Raw genomic sequence first — 9,440 nt, forward strand, 5'->3', positions numbered from 1 at the left:
AGAATAGTGCAACAATGAATGAATGGAAACCCAAAATCTCTGTAAATGTTTATGAAAATTAATAAAATATAATTATAGAAAAAAAAATTCTTGTCTCCAATGAGAAATTTGGTTTCACTGTCTCTAAGACAGACTTGTTTGTTCTCTTGGCAGTCTACAATGTGTTCAGTACTCTTCTCCAGCACCACAACTCAAAGCATTGCTGCTTCTTCAGTCATCCTTAGTCATCATCCAGCTCTCTGATACACAGCAGGTAATTGCGAGGGCACACCTTATTTTACTATATACCATGCATCTCTTACTATATACCCTATTATATAGTAATAGAAAAAAATGACACAAATTATGGATAACATTGAGAAGAATGGAAACCCAAGAATACTTAATAGTGTTCACGAAAAACCTATACTTAGACCAAGAAATTGCCATGCATACAGGACAATGAAGCACTGTGTAGTTTAAAATCAGATAAGAATTAGGATAAATCCAGTGGGGACCTGAAAATTTGTGTGATAGTTGGCATAGATCAATGGTGATTAAGTTTATAAAATACAATGTATGGAAATGATCATATGAAATATAATGTGAATGAATGTGTGAAACACAATGTAAAGGAATGAAACATAATGTACATAAATTTTGTATGCAAGCCAACATAATTCAAAAAAATCAGACGGGAAATGTATACCTGATGGCTGTATTTTCTCTCCATATTTATTCAGTCTATATACTGGGGAAATCATTCAAGAAGCTGGGCAATATGAAGAAGATTATAGTCAAGATTGGTGGAAGACTTATCAAAGGCCTGTGTTATGAAATGATATATCCTTGCCTGCTGAAAAAGGACTTGAAATTCTTCCTGCCATAATTAATCTATAGCATGAGCAGACTTCCAAGAATAATAAAAACCCTATAACCAGGAGAGAATAAAATAGATGAATGAATCAAATTCCTATACACACCAAAAAGTTTCTCCAGCAGGCTAAAAAGGAAACACAGAGACTGGAAAAAAATATTTGACGACATATCTTATAAGGGACTCTTATTTAAAATTTATAGACTACTCCAGCACCTCAATAAGAAAAAGGTAAACAACACAATTACAAAATGGACTTAGCATATAAATAGACACCTCACCAAAGAATACATTTGGATAGCAAAGAAACACATGAAGAAATGTTCAAAATCCCTACGTATTAGAGAAATACAAATGAAAACAACTGAAATATCAACCCACCCCACCAACAGTAACAAAATTCAACAGAACAGCAAATAACAAATGCTCCTGAGATTGTGGAGAGATTGGAATTCTTACTCACTACTGGTGGGAACATAAAATGGTACAACCACTATGGAAGGAAGTTTGGAGCTTTCTCAAAAAGTTGGAAACAGAAACTCCACTACTGAGAATATACCCTAAAGAAACCAGAGCCGCAACCCAGATGTCCAATGTTTATTGTTCCATTATTCATAATAGCAAAGAGAAGAAAGCAACCCAAGTGCCCATCAACAAACAAATGGATAGAAAAACCACACAATGGAATATTATGCAGCATTGAAAGACAATACACTCATAAAACATTATGCAACATTAGTGAGCCTGAAAGACATTATGCTGGGTGAAAAAGCTCAATCAAAAAAAGGACAAATACTGCTGTTGTAAAGTAGATTGCCCAAGGGGAAAGGAGTAGAAGGAGGAAAATGTTCACAGTGAATTAATTTAAAAAATGAAATTAATTACTTTCTGCAGAAGATCAAAGACTTCAGACTTCAATATGCATTACACCTCAACATAAAAAAAAAATCGTCACCACTGAACGAATGTGGCAACGTCACATAGATGGATAAAAGAGTGAAGTTGTTAAGGATTTTATTTTATTTGGATCCACAATCAACCCTCATGGTAATAGCAGTCAGGAAATCAAAAGTTATGGTTCAAGGGAAAATCTGCTGTCACGGACATTTCCAAAGTGCTAAAGAATATTAGTTTAAAGGGTAAGGTGTGCCTCATCCAAGCCATGATGTTTTCCATTACTTCTGTGAATTTGAAAATTGGACAACAAATAAAGATGCCAAGAGAATTGACATCTTTGAGCTGTGGTGCTGCAAATGAGTACTGAATATCCCAGTATTCAGTATCCAGTTCATTCCACAGACTGTCAACAACACAAAAAAGTTTGTCTTGGAGAAAGTGCAACCAGGATGCTCACTAGAGGCAAGAACCGAGAAACTCCACTACTAAAAGCATGTCATCAAGACTGGTCAGTCCTTGGAGGTACAGAATAGGGCAAGAATCAGATCTGTTGTTCATAGGATCCCTATGAGTCACAGTCAACTTGATGACACTTAACAACAACAATATATAATAAAGAATTAGTATTACATAGTAAATTGGCAAGATAAAATATTGCTTGTGAAGAAAAGTATCTGAGCAGTAGTATGAAGGAATGCAGTGGTGGAAGGTTTGGATAGCAAAACAATTGGGTCTGCAGTTGCAGCATGAGGTAATATAGGCTGGAAACAAACAGAATAAAAGTGAAATTCAAGTTTGGAGAAAGAAGTGCTGAGCTCAATGGCATAAATGGAATAAATAATCCCAAAGTTTGAACCTAAAGGCAAAGATGTTTTGTTGTTATTGTTGTTGTAAGGTGTCATCAATTTGAGCATGATCCATAGCAACCCTATGGAAAAACAGATCTGAATTCTGTGCCATCCTCACACTTCCTGACACTGCTCATTGCAGCAGTCACTGAGTCAATCCACCTGGTTAAAGGTCTTCCTTTTCTAGCCTCTCCAAGGAACAGCCCCTTCTAGAAACATACCCAAAGTATGTGAGGCAAAACGTTTTAATCTTTGCCTCCAAAGACCACTCTGGATGCACCCTCTCCAAGACATATTTGTTCTTTTGGAAGCCCATGGGGTGTTCAGTATTCTACATATTACATATCAAAGACATCAATTTTTCTGTCATCCTTATTCATCGTCCAGCTCTCAGATGCACAGCAAGTAATTAGAAAGACCATAACCTGAACCAGACAAACCTTAGTCCTCAAACTGCTATCACTGCTCCTTGATAATTTCAACAAGTCCCTAACTGCAGATTTTTTTTTTCATTGTAGTATGTCTCCTAATCCCTGACTACTGATATACCAAGGGTGTTGATTGTGGATCCAAGTAAGATGAAGTTTCTCTGACAGTTTCAATCTTTTCTCTATCATGATATTGCCTATTGGTCCAGTGGTAAGAATTTTTGTTTTCTTGATGATGAGACACAATCCATATTGAAGGCTGTATTGTTTGATCTTCTGCAACAAGAGCTTCAAGTTCTCACTTTAAGCAACAACTTTGTGTCATCTATACAACACAGGTTATTGATGAGTCTTCTTCTGATGCTGATGTCACATTTTTCTTCATAGAGTCCAGCTTCTTGAATAATTTGCTCAGTATACAGATTGAATAGATATGGAGAAAAAATACAACTCTGACACACTCCTTTCTTAATTTTAAACCATGAAGTGTTCACTTGGTCTATTTCAAACAAAAGCTTCTTGGTCTAGATGAGCACAATTGCTCTGGGATTCTCGTTCTTCCCAATTTTAGCCATAACTTGTTATGGTCCACACAAATGCCTTTGCATAGTCAATAAAGCATAAATAGACAATCTTCTAAATTCTTTACTTTAAGCCAGGATCTATCTGACATTAGTAATGACATCTCTAGTGCCATGGCCTACCCTAAATCTTGCTTGAATGTCAGGCAGTTCCCTACCCATGTACTATTCTAGCTGGTTTTCCTTGATCTTCAGCAATATTTTACTTGTGTATCATATTAATCATATTGTTTGATAGCTTCCACATTTTGTTGGATCACCTTTCTTGGCAATAGGAACAAATATGGACCTCTTCCAATCCGTAGGCTAAACAGCTACCTTCCAAATTTCCTGGCATATACTGGTGAGTGCATCTAGAACCACATCTGTTAATTATTAACAAGTCAGTTGGTATCCCAACCACTCAAGAAGCCTTCCCCCCACCCAAAGCCTTCCATGCAACTTAAGCTTCTTTCTTCATTACCATTGGCTCCTGTTTGTATGGTATTTTCAGTGTCAGTCAGTTTTTATAAAAACAATACACATTGACTCTGCATACTGTCCATCTTCTTTTGATGCTTTCTTGGGCCATTAAACATTTTACCCGTAACATCTTTCAATATTGCAACTTGAGGCTTAAATTTGTCTTCCAGTTCTCTCAGCTTGAGAAATGCAGAATGAGTTCTTCACTTTTTGTTCTCCAATTCCAGCTCTGCAAATTCCATTATAATGCTATGTTTTGTCTTCTCGAGCTGCCCTTTGAAATCTTCTGTTCAGCTCTTCTCCTTTGGCATGTATTCCCTTTGTTTTGACTTCTTGACACTCTAGTGCAATTATCAGTAACTCATCTGACATCCCCTTTGGTTTTTCTTTCTCTTCTCCCTTTGTAATGACCTTTTGCTCTATTCTATGCTTGATATTCTACAACTCATCTGGTCCTTGATCATTAGTATTCAATGCTTCAAATCTACTCTTAAAATTATTCTTAAATTTGGATGGAATAGATTTAAGATCATATTTTAGTTCTTATGGATTTGTTTTCATTTTCTTTGGCCTCAATTTGAACTTGCACATGAGTAATTGATGGTCCGACCCACAGTCCACCCCTGGCCTACTTTTGTTTGGGTTGTTGTGGTTCTTGTTGTTGTTACTGTTTTAAGTTCCAGGAGTTTTTATTGTTTGAATAACAGAACACATAAACCCAGGTTGAGAAGTCCCCAAGGAAATGGTGGTCATGCTTCACTGGTAGGTAGTTGTCCTTTTGTCCTTCATCTTCTAAGCACTCATTGTATTTTATTTTTAAGATATTCACATTTATTCTTATCACAAATCCAACCCAAGTGTGAATAAATAAACATATTATTTTTTTAATACTGCTCCTTCATGTTCCCTTAAATAGATATAAAAATACTAAATGTCTTCCCATTGTCTAATTAGCCAAAGTTGTCCCATCCATGATTTTAAAAACAGAGTGCAACTTGATCTTTCAAAATCTTTCTTGAGCTACATTTCAATCATTTGTGAACTCTCAGATGTAAGTCTTAATCCAATTGAAAATGACAATAGTTTCCAAAAGGTGAGGAAGGTAACTGGATTAAAGGCCACTGGGAGAGATCTTCAGCAAACTGAGGACCACTGGGAAACTGTGCAGAAGCAAATCTTGTCAGTAAGATACCAGCTCCTTCAAGTAAAGCTAGGAAAATGCACCTATAGTAGCTCACCCAAACGTTTTTGGACCATTTCTTGAGACCAATATGGCTCCTTTTAAGGTACCACTTGTGATGGAGCTCCAGGGAACTTCTTTCCCTCTGATCTAAACCATACTGTGGTCTATCATGGAAAATACAGTGTGAGTCCAGATTTCTAGTCTCGTCTCCACCTGCCTGAGCCAGGAACACTGGCCCCAGTGCCAATGCCTCACACCTGGAACTCTGGTCCCAGCTCCGACACCCCACACCCAGAACCAGGGTCCGATGCCTCATGCCCAGAACTTGGATCCCATTCATGATGCCCTGTACTTGGAACTCCAATCCTGACCCTGGAACTCTAGTCCTGATGCTAACACCCTGCACTGGGAACTCTGGTCCTGATGCCCCATGCCAAGAACTCTGATTCCAATGCTGATGCCATGCTCCCAGAACTCCAGTCCTGAAGCTGAAGGTGACTCTGGGAGCTCAGGTCCCAATGTCCCATGCCTGGAACTGTAGTCCCAGTGCCAATGCCCCATACCTGGAACCCCAGTCTGGACACCCTGCACCCAGAACTCAGCTCCCAATGTGGATGTCCTACACTGGGAACCCCAGTGCTAGTGCTGATGCCCCATGCCAGGAACTCTGGTCCTGATATCTGGAATTCTGGTCCTAATGCCCTGCACCTGGAACTCTGAACCCAATGCCAACACCCTGCACTGGGAACTCAGATATTTGTACTCTGAGTTCCAATCCTGAAACTGACACCTTGTGCCAGGAACCCCAGGCCAATGCTGCTGGCCAACATCCAGAACTCTGGTGCTGAGGCCCCATGCCCTGAACTCTGATCATGATAACTACACCCGCTCTGGGAGCTGATGTACACCAGGAGTGATGCTAGAACTTGAGTAAGGTATTTTGTTGGGGGGGGGGGTCATTGCTGTTTGGTTCATGTTAACCCCTTAAGCTCAATCAGAAGGGAGCAAGAAAGCTGGAGATCATTCGTGAAGGGAAAACCAAGGCTTACTGGTTTTCCAACCAGGTCTCTGTGCTCCAACTTGCACGTCCTCATGTCTAGTCCATTAACTGCCTTTAGCTCAGAACACCTTGGGCTGCCCTAGCTGTGGCAGATGTTTGACAGAGAAGGCTGCTTCCACCAGCATTTTCTCTACTGAACTGACGCATATCTTCCCTTCAGTCAGATGGCAGAGAGAAACCCAGGCAGGTTTACCTGCATGCCCCCCCCTTTCAGGAGTGGTGACTTCAGATTAAGACCCTGCTATAGCCTCAGACATGGAAAAATTCTACCACAGCAATGTCACATAGAAAGCAGGCTATCTCACACCCTGCACAAGTCCAAAATAAGATGACACCCCCCCCAAAAAAGGGGCACAGGATCAATGGATTTTCTGAAGACAGAAAGTCTGATTAAACTTTCTGATACAGAATTTAAAAGACCAAAGATTGAATATTTTCAATGGGTAAAAAACAAACATGAAGAATCACAGGACACTGCAAGTAAAACACAGGAGGAGATGAAAAAAAAAAATCCAAAACAATACAGATAAAACAAACAAGGCATTAGAGGCTCTGGGAAAAAAAAAAAGAAACCTTAATCCAAAATATGAAGAGCAGTGTTTCAGATAATGCCAATATTTTGGGGGGAAACATGAACAGCATTGAAGAGATAGAACACAGAACCAGTGAAATAGAAGATAGAATTATCACCACTGATCTTGGGGGGGGAGAATCAAAAGGAAGAAAAAGAAGAAAATCTAAGAATAATGTGGGACACTATCAGGAGAAATAACATGCACATCATCAGAATCTCAGAGCAAGAAGAAGTAACTAAAGGAACCAAAGAGTTGTGGAAAAATTATAATAACAAAACTTACCAGGTATAATAAAGAATGAGAGAATATATAGTCAAGAAACTGAGAGAACACCATTAGACTAGACCCCAAAAGAAGAACTTCAAGACATACCATAGTCACATTTGCCAGAAACAAAGATAAGGAGAGAATTCTGAAAAATGCGAGAGAAACAAAGAGTAAGCTGTAAGGGAGACCAAATAAGATTAAGTACCAATTTCTCAGCAGAAATCATGCAAACAAGAAGATTATGGCATGACATATATTGAACACTCAAAGAACACAACTGTCAACCAAGACTATTGTACCCAGCAAAATGGTCCATCAAATATGAAGGAGAGATCAAGATATTCCCAGAAAAACAGAACCTAAGAGAGTTTGTAAAAACAAGACCAGCATTGCAGGAAACACTGAGAGATGTGCTAATTACAGAGGTGCCACAGAAAGCAGGATGGAGCAAAGTAACTAGCAACAACAACAAAAAGAACTCAACAAAATAATAGCAATGAAACCTTGCCTCTCAATAATCACAATGAGTGTGAATAGTTTAAATGCACCATTGAGGAGAAAAAGAGTAGCAGATTGAGTAAAAAGAGAAAATCCATCAGTATTCTGTCTACAAGAGACACATCTGAAAATGAATATAAAGACTAAAAATAAAAGTATGGGGGAAAATATACCCTCCAAATGGCAACCAGAAAAAACCAGGAGTAGCAATATTAATCTCTGATAAAATATATTTTGATGCAAAAACCATCCTAAAGAACAAGGAAGGTCACTACATAATGATTAAAGGGTCAATAGAAAAAAGAAGACATAAAAATAATAAATATCTATGCACCAAATGAAAGACCTGCAAAATATATAAAACAAACATTAACAAAACTGAAAAAGAAAATAAACAACACTACTATAGTAGTTAGAGATTTCAATGCATCACTCTCAAGAAAAGGTAGAACTTCCAGAAAGAAACTCAACAAAGATAGTGAAGAATTAAACCACATGATAAACCTACTTGATCTCATAGATACTTATTGGAGAATGCACCACAAAAAAAGCACATATGCCTTCTTCTCCAATGTGCATGGAATGTTCTCAGAATAGATCACATTTTAGGACATAGTCAAGCATCAATAAATTCAAAAGCACAGAAAATATACAAAGCATCTTCTCAGACCACAATGCTACAAAATTAGAAATTAATAGCAAGAGGATAAAGTAAAGAAAAAGAAAAAAACCACCACACAACATACATTTGGAAGTTGAACAACACCTTCCTTGAACATGACTGGGTACTAGAAGAAATAAAAAATTAAATTAAAAAGTATCTTAAATTATAATGAAAACCAAACTTACCAAAACCTCTGGGAAACAAATGATGCAGTAATCAGAAGTCAATTTATAGAAATAAGCACACACAATAAAAGATAGGAAAAAAAATGACCATTGACTCTCTAACCCAAAATCCCCCCGAAAATGAAAAGAATGGAAAGAAAACCCAACACCCTCAAAGAAAACTGAAATTATAAAAAATCAGACAGAAGTAAATGAAATAGGAAACAGAAAAACAATTGAAACCAACAAAACCATGTTTTTCAAAAAAGTCAATAAAATCAACAAACCATAGCAAAACTAAAAAAAGAAAAAGATACAAATAATCCAAATAAGAGATGAAATGGGCAATGTCAAAACAGAACCAGTTAAAAAAAAGGGGCATCTTGAAGTTCATAGAGTTATTTTTTAAATTTTATTTTATTAATTTTAGCAAACATTTACAGAGATTTTGGATTGACATTCATTCATTGTTGCACTTTTCTCCCTGCCAACCCCTCCCATCCAGTTTGCTCTTCTCTATGAAAAGAAAAAAGATAAATTCCTTCATTGGTATACAATTTCCCCATCCTACGCCCCACCCCCGGTTCCCACCCCGAGTACACTCCACTATGCAACCTTCATTCTGGACTCTTGTGATAATCATAATACCCTATCATATATCGCTTTTAATCTATTCTCTCCTTCAGCTCTTTCAGTACATTATACATAATTTATCCAGTTTTTCTGTCTTACCCCAACCCTGTGTCAGTCTCATTCTATAACAATGGCATTATGCAGTATTTTTCCTTTTGTTACTGAGATACTTCACTCAGCATAACGTCCTCCAGAGTCACCCACTTTGAATAATATTGCATAAGTTCCTTGTTTTTCAATGCAGCTTAGAATTCCATTGTGTGAATACGTCACATCTTCTCTATCCATTTGTTTGTTGATGGGCACTTAGGTTGTTTCCAACTC

General features: G+C 37.6%; 1 pseudogene; it reads right to left on the reverse strand.

Annotated features, from left to right (window-relative positions):
• Positions 1-5,130: 5,130 nt before the first annotated feature.
• Positions 5,131-9,440, reverse strand: part of LOC102866362 — an 18,245-nt pseudogene continuing 13,935 nt past the window's right edge.

This window comes from Elephantulus edwardii, unplaced genomic scaffold (assembly GCF_000299155.1).
Source record: "Elephantulus edwardii isolate Elephantulus edwardi_28Jun2011 unplaced genomic scaffold, EleEdw1.0 scaffold00112, whole genome shotgun sequence".
NCBI lineage: Eukaryota > Metazoa > Chordata > Mammalia > Macroscelidea > Macroscelididae > Elephantulus > Elephantulus edwardii.